This window comes from Phyllostomus discolor, chromosome 1 (genome assembly GCF_004126475.2).
Source record: "Phyllostomus discolor isolate MPI-MPIP mPhyDis1 chromosome 1, mPhyDis1.pri.v3, whole genome shotgun sequence".
NCBI lineage: Eukaryota > Metazoa > Chordata > Mammalia > Chiroptera > Phyllostomidae > Phyllostomus > Phyllostomus discolor.
Window position 1 is genome coordinate 98,233,615 of NC_040903.2, and position 19,896 is coordinate 98,253,510.

General features: G+C 35.5%; 1 protein-coding gene across 3 annotated transcripts in view; it reads right to left on the minus strand.

Annotated features, from left to right (window-relative positions):
- The window catches only part of CCSER1 (coiled-coil serine rich protein 1), a 1,267,039-nt gene that overhangs the window by 1,026,036 nt on the left and 221,107 nt on the right, over positions 1-19,896 (minus strand). The gene's annotated exons all lie outside the window — the stretch shown is intronic.

A 19,896-nucleotide genomic window follows, 5' to 3' on the forward strand; every position in this document is an offset into this window, starting at 1 on the left:
AACAGGAAAGTCTTAATCAAAACTTCTTTAACAAACATGAGAAAAGACGAGATTTTACTTACTGAAATGCACAAAAATGATATAAAGGCTGTCAAATGTATAGAAGTCTGTGAACTGAAAGTTTTCTAATATTTATCTAACATTTATCTTTCAAATCTTTGTAGCATTCTTGTGACACATTTAATAAATTATTTCTCAAATTTTGTACAGTGCCAACTGTGAGACATTATTTTAGACCATATCTGGAAGTGGGGATTCTGATATCACTATCCAATCACTTGTTTAGATTAGAAGGAATGAATAAAAGAAATAAATATCAATTTAGATTAAAAGTTAACTATTGATATTCATGAGGTCACAAACATCAAAGCTAGATATTCTTTCTTTTTAAGAGGACAAACAGCAAAGTAAACTAAAAGGTTACATTGAGAGGTCGAAGATAAATAACTCCTTGCAGAGGTAGGAATTCTTGAGTGAGGAATAAAGAAATGAGTTTTATATTTGTGTGTACAGACAGATAGTAAACATTAAGAAAAGCAAGAATTTACATTTAGGGACTAAGGGTGAAAATAAAACAGTACAAAAAGGACAGGAAGAAGAATCTAAATACTAAATGATGCCACATCTACAAATCACTTTCTCCACTGATGTGAATGTTACCATAATTCACATTTAAAGAAGTAAATATTTATTAGGAAAATCCTAATAATATTGTCAAATGGACACTGAACACCTTAGTTCTTGGAGTTAAAAGTAGGGACACTATAGGCACTGACTGGCATGGCTCAGTGAATTGAGAAGCAGCCTGAGAACCAAAGGGTCACTAGTATGATTCCCAGTCAGGGCATGTGCCTGGGTTGCAGGGCCAGGTCTCCAATAGGGGGCACACAAGACGCAACCACGTATTGATGTTTCTCTCCCTCTCTTTCTCTCTCCCTCCCTAAAAATAAATAAATAATCTTAAAAAAATTAAAAGACTCTTAATAAAAAAGGACACTCTCATACATAAACTATTCTCACTGTAAAAAAAAATAGAATTAAAACCCTGGTTGGTGTAGCTCAGTGGGTTGAACGTGGGCTGCAAACCAAAGCATCACAGGTTCGTTCGATTCCTAGTCAGGGCACATGCCTGAGTTGCAGGCCACGTCCCCCAGCAACCACACATTGATGTTTCTCTCTCTCTCTTTCTCCCTCCCTTCCCTCCCTAAAAATAAATAAATAAAATCTTAAAAAAATAGAATTAAACATTATTAAATTTTAGAAATGCGTTATTCATGAATACAGCACAACAGTTTCAAAAGTGATAAATACAATCAAATCTAAGTGTTTCTTTCTGCAAATGAAAGTTACAAGAAAATATTTTGTATTGTGTTACATTGTTCTGCATTGTATTGTATTGCATCTGTACTAGTTCCAAAGTAACTCATAATTTAAACTATATATAAAATCAACTATTTATTGGAAAAGTACACTGTGTCAGAACCCTGGCCCATGTGGCTCAGTGGGTGGGCATCTTTCCACAAACCAAAAGATCACGGGTTCAATTCCCCATCAGGGACACATGACTGGGTTGCAAGTTTGATTCCCCAGACAGGGTTAAGGCAAGAAGCAGCCCATTGCTGTTTCTCTCTCACATCAATGTTTCTCTGCCTCTTTTTCTCCCTACCTTCTCCTCTCTCTGGAATCAATAAAAGAAAAAAAAATTAAAAAGATACACACATATATCCATATCCATATCCATATCCATATCCATATCCATATTATGCTCTATCTGGAAAAAGTCCAATCACACCAACTATTGTTAATGAAACTGGTTTGCATGACATTGATGTAACTAGGCAGCCAAGGAGAGTGGACTGGAATGTGCATGCCTGAACATGACGATTTCACTGTACTAGTCAGTGAGGGCAATAGATGCAGTTGAGTGGGCATATGTACTGTGTGACCATCACATTCAAAATGACTGCACAGAAAATAAATCTGCATCAGATTTTGCATAAAGCTTGAACATTCCTCTGTGGAAATTATTCAGATATTCAGAAGGCCGCAGCTATGGGCAACTAGTGATTGGCAGCTTCATCATGACAATGTGCCCACTCATGCATCATGTCTCATACAGAGTTTTTGGCTAAACATCAAAATCATCCAGGTGACTCAGCCCACCTAAGCCCAGATTTGGTGCCCTATGACTTCTGGATTTTCCCAAAACTAAAATCCCCTTTGAAAGGAAAGAGATTTGAGACCTTCTATGAGATTCAGGAAAATACAATGGGGCAGCTGATGGTGACTGGGAGAACCGTGTGAGGTCCCGAGGTCCTATTTGAAGGGGATCGAGATGTCATTGTCCTATGTACAATGTTTCTTATATTTTATATCTTCTTCAATAAATGGCTCTATTTTTCATGCTACATGGCTGGATATATTCTGGACTGGTCATATAATATAAATATAATAATCTATATATTATGATATGGATGTGTACACACACACACATGCTGTGGCAGGGGTAGCTCCCTGAGAGTAAGTTGCTTATTTATATAGCATCGAAAAGATGTTATAAGATATAGGCATCAAAAGATAGGCAACCATCCTCAATATGCAAAAAAGTAATTTGAAACAACAAAAAAAATATAACTGAAGTTAGATGGGGAAAAGGCAGAGTTTGAAGAAGGGAAATTTTGTAAAAATACTATGTTTAGTATTTATTAAGCATTTTCCAAATGGGAAATCTTAACCTGATAGTCAAGAATACATTGGTTAAGAGTTTTCAGGAACAACTTTAAAGGACACATGGACAAAACAAAGGTGGGGTGGAAGCAAGGGAGGGACATGGGGATGGCTGGGGTGGGGGGAGTACTGGGGGGAAGCAGACAACTGTATTTGAGCAATAATTTTGAAAAAAGAGAATACAATGGTTAAAAATACTGTTTTATAATGAAAGTATAATATGATCTAGCTTCAATTGGTTCTAAGTAACTTTATACTTGGATGTTAAATTTCAATGACCAACATTATGGTCTTCATCGTTTCCAACCAAAATGTATATATGGAAGAACTAATCACCTAGTACATTAGAATGTGACTGTGTTTAAAGATAGTAATGTATGAAGCTTTCTGAATAAATTCCAGTTGAATCAGGTCCCCTAATTCAATATTGCATGCTCTTATAAGAAGAGGGTATTAGGACACAGACATCACAGAGGGATGACGATTTGAGGACACAGCAAAAGGCAGCTACCTGCAAGCCCAAGAGAGAGGCTTCAGGAGAAACCAAATCACCTACACTTCAATCTTGTTCTTCTAGCTTCCAGAACTGTAAGAAAATTAATTTCTGCTGGTTAAGCCACACAGTTTGTAGTATTTGTTCTGGCAGCCCCAGCAAATTAAAACAACCAACAACATTTAGAAAGTAAGGAAGGTTTAAACAAAGGAAAAAGAAAATAAATGAGTTTCTGGCATATGCCTATCACTGTTTTGTTTTTGTTTTTGTTTTTGTTTTTGTTTTTTGCTGCTATTGTGCCCAAAACAGACATCTTTCTCACTGTAAGATTCTGTGGTTTGCACAGTATTTCTTCCTTTTATTCAGAACCACCCCACCTAATCCATCTAGACATAGAAAAGGCACCAGGTTTTTACATGAGTCAAATCCCATTTGGATGTAGTTTATTTGTGGATAGTCCAAAATGGGCATGTTAACCAAACTTGCTGACCAAAGTCCTTTCATTGAAATGAGAAAAAGGTGTTTTTTATTGTTGTTTGTTTTGTGATGGACATTGCAACATGCAAAATGCTGTTATCACAGGGACCTTGAATTTCATTGCATGGCTAACACCATTGAAAGTCTATTTGAAAAATGAAAAATGAAAAGAAGTCATCTGGTTCATGATTCCAGCAGTTGCTAAAATCCAGAGAAATATACAATATTTTCAAGGTTGGATTGCTCAACCTTCTTTTGAATTTTGACAGTTAATTCATCCTCCCACAGTTCAAAATGCTTAAACCCTGCCACTGCTTTTCCAACATTTAAGAAAAATAACACCAACAAAGTGAAGAACTTAAATTTGGAGAACTCATTCCACTCTTCCAATTTTATTCTTATTTTGTAGGTGACCCTTGACATTTAGACTAACAGGGGTCCATTTACTATTGGTCTAGATAAACTAATTTGAAAACTACTCATTCTAAACTGCCTCGCTTTGATAACTTGCTTACTAAGCAACCTTCTTATACTGTGGAAAGAGCCTTTGAAGCTGGTGAAAACTCATAATAAAAGAAAAGTAGATGAAGCAACATGATATGTTACAGAAGAAAAATCAATGTGAACTTATAAACCTGAAAAGACATATGTTTTCCAGATCTCCTTAAAAGAGACTAATAGCAGCAATAATATTCCTGCCCTCTACTAGCACTTATGGGCAAACAAAGTATTATTGCCCAATGCCTACCAATAAAATAAAAAAATTTTAAAAACAGACTCAGTTATTATGAAAAGACAAAAAGAATATCTCTGGTACATTTTTTTTTTTTTACCAGAAAACAAAGTTCATCTAAAATAAAAAGCCAGAGGTCATTTTGAAAGACTAAGAAAAGTAATCTAAATGGCTTCTCTCTGGCTAATTTCTGACATTATGAATATCAAAAAATATAAACTCCCATGGCTAAAGGAAACAATCTCAGTCTGTCAAAGGCTAAGAGTACATAATACTAAAATAGAAAAGGTAATATGAAGGATATAAATAGGCACTTATACACACAAAAATCAAAACGGTAGACTATCTTTAATTTCTATTGCTCTTAATAAGTACTTAGTATGTGGGGTTCTTCTAATAATAATATGTACATTTATAATATGAAGGCACATATTTCTATCTGTATTAGGAAAGACTTGTAGGAAAAGTAACAGCATCAAATACAGTAGTTCTGTATCAGTAACAGAAAAGACTGATCACTAATGGTACCTAATGGTAACACATAATAATCACGTAGGAGAGGAGTTCAGCATTTAATTAACACTACTGATCCTATCCAGTATTTGTGGGCATACTGTGTGTTTCAGATATTTAATAAATTAGCAAAATATCTGGAAGTGGTAACTAAGCATAAATAGTCTCTCATTTCCTGGTAGATAAAAACTTAATATCTCTCTGTAATAAAGACATCATAATAAAAGTCCCTGAGTTTTTAATAACATTAATGTACCAGGCATATATATCATAATACAGGAATATGGAATGTAACAAGCAATTGGAACTTATGCAAATGTCTTTGTGGGGGAGGACTAATATAAAATTAAATAGCATAAAATTAAAAGCTGGGGTTGAACTTAAAAAATCAAAAATAACAGGAAAAGTGTACTTGAAACTAAAGTCAAACCCGATGGCCAGTATCTTGAGTTAAATAATCTCTGAATGTACAGGGAATTCTAAAGACTGGACAAAAAATTGTCCAGTTAACAAAACAGAACGTTCAAATTTAAGAGATAACTTAAGTTTTGTACGGTTACTAAACCCTAGAGAAGCATAAAAAATAGAGTCAAGTATTTCTGAAATCTCAGGGAAATATAAAGATTTCCAAATCAGCAAAGTGTAAGAAGGAAAAAGACAAGAAATGTAAACCACTAGTATGAGCTCATTTGTAACCAGTTTTAGGGAACGTATGTTGATTTGCTTTGGGATCACTATAATATGTATAATTTTCTTCTCTAAAACTGGCTAAAGAACTTAACATAAAATGATATTTTAGATTTGGTATTTTAATAAAACATTGAGAAGAATTAGGTTATATAAAATTTCAAATGTTTAAATACCATTAAAATTGAATATATATTCCAATTTACTGGTATACAGGCTGTAGGTGAACATTTTGAGAACCATTTATCATTTAATAATCAAGCATAATTATTACTAAGTTATTCTCTAAGCACACATTTAAAGATCTGTCCACAATACTGATTACTCATATAAACTCCTAAGTGACTTCAAGGCATTTACAATAAACTAAATAGTTATTAAGTAACAAAGAAATTAATTTGCTAAGCTCTAGGGGTATCAATGAACCTAACAGGCCACATTTTCTTTCCTAATAGATTCCTCAGATAACTGTATTCTAGTAAAGAAATTCCAACCTTTTTTATAAATTAAAAAATGGGTATTATCATTTAAAAGTCAGTCTCATGTGTTTAGTTAGTGTGAATCAATTTTCCAGAGCCTGGTTGCTATTTGCTGAAATAATAAAATTGAATTTATGACACCACAAGGTTGAATAAACAAGCTCTGGTCACTCCATTAATATGTAACTATTCTGTAAGTCCCATTCTAACATAACCCATTAGCTGTATTTGTCTTTTTATTGCAATAAAAATAATAATTACAATTCTGCTAAATATAAAGGAAGCTGAGACATGTTACTATATATGTCTCATGTGTATTGCTTAAGAAGAAAGAATCCCTTCAAAGGAGTGTATTTTTACTTATGGTATTATAAATGTTACATTTTTGCTAAAGGACTTTCTGAACAAAGTTAAAATATCCACAAGCAAGCTATGGCATCCTGGTCTGGACCTCAATAGTTGTTTATGTAATGTTTAATGAAGTAATAAAAGTGTTCTGATCATTATTTTGTCTACAAGTGAAGAGGAAATCATTCAAATTAATAAAGGATAGTCAATCTAATCTGCTTTCTTCTTCTAGTTATTCTACATTACAGTCAGGTGTTGCTCTGCTGTGCATTTCCTTCTTCGCTAGTCTGATCATAGGAGTTTCCACAGATTGACTAAAAGGAGAATATTATTTTATTATTGAAAATGTATGATATAATCATTGTAGAAGACCTTCAGTCAAATTTCTCTATGTGAGTTTAAAAATACATTCTGAGATTTACCTTACAATTAACTATACTTGCTTTTTACGTGGGATGAAAAGATAAAATCAAATAACTTGGTAAGTATCTTTCAATAATTCACATTATCCTGGAAAGATAAATTACAAGAATTATAAAAAATCACAGACAAAAAAGTGACAAGTACACCCATCCTCAACAACAGGCATTGGAACAGGCTGGGCACACACTCGTACAATTTACGAGTTGAGGTGTACACACCTATACCTCTAGTGGAAAAGAGAGGATAAAACACTAATGTATGCGTGTATTTAAAATGGAGTGATTTCCCTGTTATTATTTGGAAAAAGAAATTAACATGACAATATTTTATAATTAGGTCTCTAAGGATAGTTATTTGGTTTTGATTCCTGGTTGAGTAAAGAAAGCATACTTAATCATCATGATAGTTACCTTTACCATTCAACACAGCAGCCACAAATATTTTCAAACATGGTTGGATCTTTGCTAGTTACTGATTTACCTTACAGGTTTGTATAGTTCAAAATACATGGTTAATGAATATTTTCAAAAATGTCTTAATTCTTAATCCATCCTCACTCATAAAGCTTCCAAAAACATACCTTTTGCAAAGTGAATAGTGGTCTTAAACACCTTATAATTTCACTCAGATGTGGAATCTAATGAAGAAACCGAACTAACAAGGAAAATGGGGACAGGCTCATAGATGGAGAGCAGGTTGACAGCTGGTGGGGTGGGGAGGTTAGCGGGTGGAGGGATCAAAAAGGAAAAAGGACTCATGGACACGGACAACTGTGTGGTCATCGCTGGGGGCAAGTGAGTATAAGGGAACTAGGGAACTAAATGGTAATAGAAAAATATACAATAACAATTTAAAAATAAAAAGGAAAAATACTGCTATTACAAATATGTGCATGAAACAATATTTTGTTTTGATTGTTGTATATTTTTGTATTTGTTAAATATTTAGGAAATGGCATTGATCAAGCTATACCAAACTGATAATTCTTCCCTTTATATTAATAAAAAGTAAATAATCCTATGGTTATTCCAAGTAGCGCAGGACCAAAACATCAAAGCTGAAATAACATGATACATTCCTTCACCTTATAGGAAAAGTTAACATTTATATAAATTCATAAAACCATAGATTTTACATGGATTTTAAACTAATATGTGGGTTCATAGAAAATTAAAAATTAAACTCTGAACATTTCCATAGTAAACTACATAAGGGAATTTATTAAAATTAATTTCTGTTTTTAAGTAATAAAAGTAGAAAACTAGGAATTGTAAATATATAAAAATAATTAACAAACTTCATTATTCAAAGTTAAATTTAATGATTGCTGTTAGTTTAAAAATGCATGTTTTTTTCTCTTGTCATCATTTCAAACATGGAAAAAAAAGTGAAGTCTTTTGCATTCTATTTTCATGACACAGTAGAACCAATGTCACAGACACCATTTCCTTCACCCTGAACCTGACAACTTCGGTGTGTCATTGTCAAAAGCAACACAAATAAAGACTTTGATAAACATGAGAGATTTGAGAGAGATCATTATTACTAGCCTTCATTCCTCTTTGTGTACTATGGTAAGTGAGCATTCCACAGTTATAAAGGATATTTCATTTTCTCCTAATTGGTGTCCCTGTCAACATTTTGCCAAGAATCATTCCAATTCGTCAATTTTCACTTAGGATTCTTTCTACACACTACTCTGAGATTACTCTCATTAAAGTATTCATTTGTACACATTCTCTCGTCTCAATACACACAAAATGTCAATGGTATGTGTACAGGATAAATACTCTCTCTCGTTATTCAAAATGCCACAACATTGTCTCTTTATACCTCTCCAAAATTGCTTCCTGCAAACTTTTTTTATAACCAACTCACTAATTGTTTTCTGAAAATTCCATTTACATTTCTTTCATTGCACTGAGTCTACCCTCTGTTCCAAATACCTAAAGTGAAAAAATTAAGTACATATTCACACTTTATCATATCACAGGCATTTTTTACAACTTACAACAGGTGTTGAAAGCACTCCTTGATGTAAAGAATGTTTAAAAACCTTTCTCTAAAAAACTCTTTGTATGCAATATGTGCTGGTAGTTGTGAAACATAAGACCATTAACTGTACTCACACTAAGCAGAGTACATTGGCCCAGACAATTATTTGGACTATTCATTGTACATCCTACTAGAGAAGTCCAGAACAACCTATATGGCTGTCTCACATTTTGTGTTGATTCTACACAGAGTTCTTACACTTTGAGTCTCTATCATTATAGAATATGGAAAAGATCTCATTTACCTCATAATATTTTATGTATAATAGGATAATATTGTTACAGAACAAACAAGGGGGGCCTGGGACGATATACTATTATTGAAAGAAGCCCCCGGGTCCGTTATGTCCGCCGCCTGAGGAAAGACGTCTCTCAATGCCAGAGATTCGTGAAAAGGAAAGGAAATGTTTATTTAATGCTATATAGACTTAAAGTAGTGACCAAATGTCTTCACCAAAATCCCAAAGTCCCTTAAAAGACCCACAAACAGACACAGTACTTCCTTCCTTCCCCCTTTGCCCAGTCCAGAGTACCGTATCTCAAGAAAGGAAATAGAAGTCCATGGCTCAGGCAGCCCCCAGTTATTCCCAGTTAGTACTCCATCTCGACTGGGAGACCTCCCTGGGTTCCCCGCACCCTCAGCTGAGTCATCAGGATCTCTGCTAAAACCAGGTGGTGGTTCCCCCTTCTGAAGCTGTGGGGGTCCCCACTCCGGCAAAGGCACATGGTCCTCTCTCCCAGGGCCATGGGAGTCCCCACTTTGCCAAAGCCACGTGGTTCTCTCCTTCAGGGCCGCGGGAGTCTTCACTCTGCTAAAGCTGTGTGGTTCTCTCTCTAATGGCTGCTGCATCTCGGTTTAAATCCCCGCGCCAATCTTCCTCTGCAGCCCCATTTCTGACTCCTCCCACACTCGGCTTCACATGCCAGAACTCATATCCTTCCAGCTTTACTGGACTGCCATCATGAGTCTGGGCAGGTGTGGCCCCAAGTCCTGGAGCCAATCATCTCCGAGCTCCCACACAGGTGCTGTAACTCAGGGGACCTGCCCCCCAGTTACATCTTGGTGGGGAAGTTACTTCCATTCCCTTGGCTCTGAGCATGGCCACAGCTATTTAACATATCTAAGCGACCAGCCAAAGGCTATAGATATGTTAAATGACCACACCAGAGGTTAGCTGCAAGGCTGTTGCTATGAGAAACAGCTCTCAATGGCCCTGCTCCATTTGTCCCTTCCCCCAACCCACACCTGGGGAGTGGGAGTGAGGACATCCAAAAATCTCCTGGACACCTTGAGTTCTGGACCCCATTTCAAATGCCTATTTGGGGTCCCCTCTCTTGGCTGCACCCTGTAACAATATCATCTCATTTAATTATCTGGAAATGAGATGTTTTACTGCTAAACTATTTTGGAGAAGAACTTAGTGTCCTTTGTAGAATGTCAATTTTTAAAAATTATTAAACATTTTAAGAAAAATATGTTATTCAGAAAAAGCATTCATGTAATACAAAGGAATATTTAAGGACTCTTGCTAGCCCTACACTAATTTGAAATCTGATAATTTTTTAAAGCTGTCATTTTAGCCTCACTGGAAATGTTTATTTTTCATCATTTTCGTTGTTTATGACTGAAAATTATATGTCTCCCATCACTTTCCTATTCTAATACACATTGAGTTGGAATTAGCAAAAGAAAACATACTGCATAAGCTTGTTAAACCAGTGACAACCAACACTGTTAATCACAAATTAAATTGATACTTTCTAGATGAAGATAATGGCTCTAGAGAAAACTAGGTATTATTTAGGCATAATAGGTTTTCCTATAATTAAGCCTAAGATTTTATTCTAAACTGGTCTTTATATATGAGATATTAGGGAATTAATCAATATTTTACTGATTTATAAATTTAAACTGTCATAATTTTATGTCTCAAATAGAAATCAAATCTATCCAATAATATAATCTTGTATTAAATAACACAGTTTAGTGGGAAATCCAAAAGACTGAGGTTGATAATCTTTACCTAGACACAAAACCATCTCGATGAACTGAGGTGAATCACAACCTGACTGGTGTCCTTCCCCAAAATGCAATATAAGAATCGTTGTTCTCCATAATTATGTCCAAATCTAAAATATTAAAATTTCGGACAACTATGAGCTTTTTTTCCCATGACAGTATAGCACTCAGAATTAGCCAAACTTGAAAGTTCAAGGGCACAATCCCCCAAACTGCTCTTACTTTTCATGCTAACAGCAAGTTTGAGGTGTCCGCAAAAACACCCTCCAGTGCAATAATTCACTGGAAAAACTTATAATCCATTGAAAGCTACATTCACAACTATGATTTATTACAGGAAAAGGGTACAGGTCAAAAATCAGCCAAAGGAAGAAATGCAGAGTCTGGGAGGACCCCAAATACAAAGTTTCCTTTGTACATGTGATATATGACTTTCCTAACATTGATACATGACAAAACACAGATTATTGTCAACAGAAAAGTTCACCCAAACTTCTGTGTGCAGAGACTTTATTGGAACTTTATTGTATGCTCATTATTGATTGAGTGACAGCCTATATGGTTGATCTCATCCTCTAGACTGCATGATACCAAATGACCTAAAGTGACCTTCTACCTTAAATTCCAAAGTTAGTCTTTCTGGCACACCAGCTCCACCCTGAGTTTGTCAGGTGTTTGTGGCCTCACACACAGATCCAGTGTAGCTAGCCCCACCCAACACAAATACACTTTTACGGGGTATAACATATTACCTCTCAGAAGTGGAGGGCAAAGACCTCTCTTTGGGCAAGGTGCAATTCTTCACTGTCTATACATACACAATGCTTCCATAGACAGTGCACAGCTCTTGATCTAATTGCAATTACTTCAGCCTAGCCTAAATACAAAAAATAATTGTCATATGACTTTTTCTGTACTTGTTCAAATTCCAGAGTGATATCTGTAGGCGGAAATTACCATTGTGTGGTTTGTTTTCTTTTTAAATCAACACATATTTTTAATATTAAATAAATAACTCACTAACATGTATCAGAATAATTATATATTGTCTGGGTTGAAGACATTGCTTACTTATAGCATCTTTTCCCCAAATTTTCAATATTGGACTCATAATTCTGGTAAGAAAAATTAAATTATCTCCTTATTCAGCAATATTTACTACAGGCTTATAAACTGCTAGGAACAATACTAAATTCTGAACAATAAGAGAGAAAAGTTTCCTAAACTAGACTATCAATATATAAACAATAATCAAGACAATTTCAACTTCTGATAAGTGTTATTTTAAAACAAAGAGTAATGTAATATTTACTGGTGGTTGAGGCAGGCAGGGAAGACCCCTCTGAAGGTATCATTTGGGCTGAGTCATGAAATGATAAGCTGCCATATGAACCAGATGGTGAAACATTCCTAACAGAGGAAACAGTACATACAAATTATCTAAAGTGTGTGTGGGGTTGGTATGTTCACAGGGCAGGAAGGAGGCTGGACTGCTTGCAGCGCAGAGGTGAGGTGAGAGTGGTACAGGAGATTAAAGAGGTATGCAGGACCTGGGTCATGTGATAATACTGCCCAGGCAGGTAAGGAACTGAGAAATCATTGGAGAGTGACAGGCTTAAATACACATTTTAGGAAAATCATCCTGCCCACTCTGACAAGAATTAATTATAAGAAAGCATTTTCTAACCAATCTTAACAGCCAGAAAGAGATGTATTATTTTACAGATGTAAAAGTTGAGGGTTAGAAAAATTAAATAACTTGTCTAAAACCATGACACAAAAAGTGGTGGAACCAAGATTTAAACACATGTTTGCCTGAAGATATAAGTTTCTCCACTGTTTCCCATCACATGATGTGAATGGGCCTGGCAAGGGTGGAAAACTGCTTTTTTTGAAAAGGGCAGTAAGCATTTTAGATGTTTGAATATAAGTGAGTATGTATAGTTATGAAAAAGAGGTCTAGACTGTTTCCTTAAACTTCCCAAACAGGCATGCTCCCATTTTTGCTATTTTCTGTGGAATCTTAAACAAGTTAGCTAATCTCTTTGGACCATAATTCAGTTTTCTGAAAAAATGAGGGCAAATGACCCCTGATAATCTACTTTCACTATCTGCAGTTCCTTTAACATACAAGTGATCCTTCACTGAGCTGTAAGATAATGTTAAAAAAGCTCTAACCTTTCAAACTCTGCTTGACATTTTCTTTCTTTTTCACATTTGCAAATTGAACCAAATTTCTATCTTTTATTTATACTTCTATCAACATCCAACTAAGAATCCACTTCCTTTATAAAGACTCCCTAAATGCACAAAGCAAATTTTGGTGGACATAAAGGGAGAGATTGACTAAAATGCAGTAATAGCTGGGGATTTTAACACTACATTGAAATCAATGGATAGATTTTCCACACAAAAAATCGAGATAACAGCCCTAACAGACATACCAGATTGAATGCATTTAATTTCTATTTCAGAGTATTTTACCCCAAAGCAACAGAATATACATATCTTTCAAGTGCACATTGAACGTTTTCTAGGATAAACCACATATTAAGACACAAAACAAGTGTAAATAAATTTAAGAAATTGGAAATCATATCAAGCATCTTCTCTGACCACAATGCTGAAACTAGAAATCAATTACAAGAAGAACAATTAAAAATATATGAAGACATGGAAGCTAAATAACGTTATTAAACAATGAATGGGTTAACAATGAGATCAAGAAAGAAATAAAAAGATACGTTGAATCAAATGAAAAGCAGGACACAACAATCCAAAATCTGTGGGACACAGAGAAAGCAATCCTAAGAGGGAAATTCATAGCATTACAGGCCTATCTAAAAAAAAAAAAAAAAAAAAAAAAGAAGAAGCTCAAATAAATTATCTACCTTTACACTTCAAGAAACTTGAAAAAGAACAAAACACAAAGCCCAAAGTCAGTAGAAGAAAGGAAATAATAAAAATCAGAGCAGAAATAAATGAAATCGTCTAAAAAATGATACAAAAGATCAATGAATCTGAGCTTGTTCTTTGAAGACAGAAATGATTCACAAATTTTTAACCAGACTCCTGAAAAAAAAAAGAGAGGACCCAGTCAAACACAATCAGAAAGAAGGAGGAGAAATAACCGACACCAGGGGAACACAAACAATTATAAGAAAATAGTATGAACAACTATATGCCAAAAAACTGGACAACATGGATGAAATGAAAAAACTCCTAGAAACATACAATCTTCCAAAACTAAATCAGGAAGAATAAGATCATCTAAATAGACAGATTACACAAACTGTAATTAAAGCACTAATCAAAAAACTTCCAGCAAACAAAGCCCTGGACCAGATGGCTTCACAGGTAAATTATATCAAACATTCTGGGAAGAACTAACAACTCTCCTGTTGGGAACTGCCCTTCCTGGTATCAGAAGCTGTAACCCCCGACAAGGCTAAGGCTGAGGGAGTGGCCTTGGACCCTAAGCCAGCAAGGAGACAAAAGCTTATCTCCCTGTCAGGAGCACTACTCCTGCTGCTTCATTCATAACTGAACCCCAATGCTTGGTCGGTTAGCCAATGATGGGTAAGATTCCCTAAGGGGGGAATGATCTAAGACAGGCACGATCACATGGGAGGCCCCCAAGGAAGGACTTTGGGGGCTACAGCAAAAGGGGGTGATGGACCCCCGCTCCTCAGCTTTGATATAGCCTGAGTCCTCACCATCTGGAAGAAAATCTCCTTATCTCTTGGTTGCCTTAGTTCCCTTACTCCACCTAAGCCTGAAACAATGATAGGGTGGTGCAGCTCTGTGCTGAAAAGGGCGGGCTCCCTGGGTGATCAGGCCTAAGAAAGAATATGTAAAATCCTGTGAAACCTGCTTTGTTTAGAATACTCTCAGTTGAAGGATAAGGGCTCAAGGAAGAAGTAAGTTTGTTCTTTAAAGTTTTACAGCTCTTTGACCCTGACTCAAAATAGGCCCTCAGGCTTCCTTGTTATCTATTGTTTGATCCTTACTTCCTAGCAATGAGTAATGAGCTTTTACCTGAATTCTTATTTCAAACAAAATCAATAAAAAGCCTCTCCGGAGGGGGAACAGCACACTCTCCCCACCAGAGAGAGAGTGGCAATGGCGCCCTCGAGGAGAGAGAGTGACCAAGTGGCACCCTCCAGCAGAGAGGGTGGCCAGGGCGCTCCCCACGTGAGGAGTGGCCCTGCTGTTCCTATTCCCCCCTCAGGATCTGGTTGTGAATGTGTATGTTTTTCTCGTGTTTCAACAAGCATCTACAGCCAAGATGGATACTGCTGGCCTGTATCCTCCACACTAACCTTCTCAAACTGTTTCATAAAATCCAAAAGAAGGGAAAGCTCCCAAACACATTTATGAGGTCAGCATTATCCTAATTGCAAAACCAGATAAAGACACTATTAAAATAAAATTATAGGCCAATATCCCTGATGAACATAGACACTAAAAATCTCAACAAAATATTAGCAAACTGAATACAGAAGTGCATCCAAAAGATCATACAACATAATCAAGGAGGATGTATTCTGGGAGTGCAAGATTGGTACAATATTCACAAAGCATTAAATGTGGTTCACCACATAAAAAACTAAAGGGTAAAATCCACATGATCATATCAATAGATGCTATAAAAGGATTTGGTAAAATCCAGCATACATTTATGATAAAAACTCACAGCAAAGTGTGGAGGGAACATATCTAAACATGATAAAAACCATATGTCAAAATCCCACTACCAGCATCATACTCAGTGGGCAAAAACTACAAACTTTGCCCTTAAGACCAGGAACAAGACGGGGATGTCTGCTTTCACCTCTCTTATTCAACATAGTACTGAAAGTCCTAGCAACAGCAATCAGACAAGAAGGAAAAATAATTGGCATCCAAATTAGAAAGGGAGAAGTAAAACTGTCTTTATTTTTAGAAAACAATATACTGTACATAGAGAGTCCCAAAGATTACACTAAGAAACTACTAGAACTGATCAAAGAATTAAGCAAAGTAGTAGAACACAAAATCGATATCCAGATATCAGTTGCATTTTTATATGCCAATAATTAACCAACAGAAAAGGAAATTAAGAAAGCAATCTCATTCACTATTGCCTCAAAAAGAATAAAATACCTAGGAGCAAACCTAACTAAGGGAGTAAAAGACCTGTACTTGGAAAATTATAAGATACTGAAGAAAGAAATTAATGAACATAAAAAATAAGTGGAAGCATATTCCATATTCATGGATAGGAAGAATTAACTTCACTAAAATGCTCATACTACCTAAAGCAATCTACAGATTCAATACAGTTCCTATCAAGATTCCAATAATGTATTTCACAGAACTAGAACAAATATTTCAAAATTTTATATGGAACCACTGAAGGGGTTGCATAGCAACAGCTATCTTGAGAATGAAGAACAAAGCTGGAGGAATTCACATTAACTAATATGAAACTATACTTTAAGACCATAATAATCAAAACCTCCTGGTACTGGCAAAAAAATAGACACATAAACCAATGGAACAAAATAGAGAACTTGGAGATAAACCCACGCCTTTATAGTCAATTAATATTTATTAGCGCACACAATGGGCTAAAGATAGTTTATTCAATAAATGGTGTTAGGAATACTGGACAGATATGCGCAGAAAAATGAAACTAGGCCACCTTCTTAAACCACACACAAGAATAAATTCAAAATGGGTCAATGACTTATGTAAATGTTAGACCCAAAACCATAAAAGTCCTAGAAGAAAACATAGGCAGAAAAATCTTGGACATTGCTCATAGCAATATTTTATCAGAAATATCTTCCCAGGCAAGGGAAACAAAAGAAAAATTAAACAAAAGGGCCTACATCAAACTGAAATGTTTTGGGACAGCAAAAGAAAACATCAACAAAATAAAAAGACAACACACAGAATGGGAGAACATATTCACTGATACATCTGATAAGGGATTAATATCCAAAATTTATAAAGAACTTACAAAACTCAATACCAGAAACAACCCAATTAAAGAATGGGCAAAGAACCTGAATACACAATTGCTCAAAGAGGGCAGATGGCCAATAGACATATGAGAAGATGCTCAATGCTCAGTTACGGATCATGAGAGAAATACAAATTTGAACCACTTGAGAAACCACCTCATACTTGTCAGAATGCCTATCATTATCAATCAACAAACAACAAGTGCTTGTGAGCATGTGGAGAAAGGGGAGCCCTTTTGCACTGTTGGTAGGAATGCAGACTGGTGCAGCCACTGTAGAAATCAGTTTGGAGATAACTCAAAAAATTAAAAATCGATCTGCCTTTTGATACAATGATCCCATTTCTGGGAGTATATCCAAAAACCCTGAAACACTAGAACATAAGCACCTCTATGTTCATTGCAGGATTATTTATCTCCACCAAGATATGGAAGCAGCCCAAGTGTCCATCAGTGGATGAGTGGATAAAACAACTATGGGACATTTACACAATGGGTTACTAGTTGACCATAAAAAAGAAGAAAAATTCACCTTTTGTGACAGCATGGATGGACCTGGAGAACATTATGCTAGGTGAAATTAGCCAGTCAGAGAAAGAAATACCATATGATTTCACTCATGTGGAATCTAATGGACAAACTGAACTAACAAGGAAAACATAGAAAGACTCATACATAAAGAGCAGGATGACAACTAAGGGGAGAATGGGCAGATTAGGAGGTGGAGGGATTGAGCTAAAAGGGAAAAGGACTCATGGGTATGGATAACAGTGTGGTGATTGTGGCTGGAGGGGGATATAAGGGTACTAAATGGTAGTGGAAAAATGCAATAATATATATAAATAAATAAAAGTTATCGACATTATTACCTGAAGATTTATTTAACTTATTACAGTTATATAATATACTTATTTTTACTTTATCCTTATTTGTATAAAGGAAAGGAACCCATTTTTTATCATTTTCTCACTTCACTTGTACTATACATTTGCCCTAGGATATATCATTTCTTTTTTGTTAAGCCCTGTCTGTGATATTCAAAATGCTTATCACAACTAACAGTGCTTTTATGATAATCCTCAGACTATCTCCTAGATTCCTATATCATGCCCTGTATAAGAATCTAGACAAGTTCAGTTGCCTTTCCTTTACTGCAATGGCTCCCATTATACCTTCTTAACTCTATTACCACCAGTTCTCACTGTATCAAGCAAATGGCTCCTTTGTGATATACCATTCTTTCCCCTTCCTCTATATTCAGATGTTTTATCTTCTATAACACCATTAATCACAAGGTAAGCATTTTAATCACAGACACCCAAAAGACTCAACAAGTTCTTCAGAGTATGCTTCACATGGTTATCAAATACGAAGGAAAACCTTTTTTTGTTTGTTTCATAACCCCCATCTTTGACTTTTTCTTATAGATGGACACAAACCTACATACTACAGAACCGCTTGGAGCTATGACAGGTTAGGTGCAGGTGACAGGTTTTGACCTCAAAGCCATCCTATATAACTTCTATTTTCCTCTGTCCAGATTCATATATTAAGATGACAGAAGCACAAAATGGAGAAAGCCTCAGTCATAACATGAAGGAGAGATGCCTAGAGAGTTGCCAGATTCACAGTGGATTTTGTATGAGTTTGTGTATTGAAGCCATTGAGATTTTTCATTATTTATTTATTTTATTTATTTACATATTTATTTGTTTGTTTGTTTGTTTGTTTTTAGAGAGAGGGAAGGGAGGGAGCGATACAATGTGTGGTTGCTTCTCACACGCCCCTTACTGGGGGCCTGCAACCCAGGTATGTTCCCTGACTGGGAATCGAACCAGTAACCCTTTGGTTTTCAGGCCAGCACTCAGTCCACTGAGACACACCATCCAGGGCTCACAATTTCTTTCTGAATACTGCATAGGTCAGTCTATCCTAACTAACAAATTCTCATTCTGTCCTTATGCTTATATGCTCTCCATTCTTCTAATTTTGTTTTTAAGTGTGATCTCCTAATAATTGTCCCTCTCCAATAGCCTTTAGATAGCCTTGTGTTTCTATATTTTAGCAGGTTTCTATTACAATTTTTTAATCACTGGCATTGTCGACTTTTATTCTGGCAATATACTCTGTGTACCAAATTTCCTTAAGGGGATTTTATAATGTTTCAAACCTTACAGAACCATTTTTTTTTTACTTTGCACATTTTAATGTTCATAACACTGAGATGCAGCAATACTGAGTTACTATATATTTAAATTATAGGATATATTACTCTTTCTTATAGAGAGACTTTAATAATATAAATCCACTGGCACATGAATTCATGTTTATGTCACATTAAAAACAAATGCATTCTGCAAATTTATGATATACTATTTGGGTGATAAAAATAACACAGGCAACCATGTAAAAAATCAGGTTCAAACACTAAAACGTTGCAATTCTGCACTGCAAAATCAAGGTATATTATATTAGGCTGACTTGGGATATCACAGAATTGAGAATTAAATGAGCTTATGTCTCTATGCAGTTTCAGTCAGACTTAGTCTTAAATAGTAATTTTCAAAAGATGCTAAGGATATAAAAATTAAGTCCATATTGCAACCGGAAATCTTTTTAACCCAATCTGTCATCTGCTAATTTCTTTTGTGAAATTCTGACTCTGTGACCTGGCTTTGGGTCACTTTCTCTTAAGGAGTTATGTTCTTTTTCTTAAAGTGAAAACAATCAGTCCTGCTTGTCTAGCTCACACATGTTAGAATAAAATTCTAAAAAAATATTGTACAATATTCTGTAAATATTACTTACTAACTCTAGATCCCAAGTCCAACATGCATCTAAGTTGTGTCAAAGCTACAAATACCTGGCCTGTCCATGAGTACTGCTTATTGTAGGCAGAGCTCATCTCAGTGCCAGCAGTTCTAACATTTTC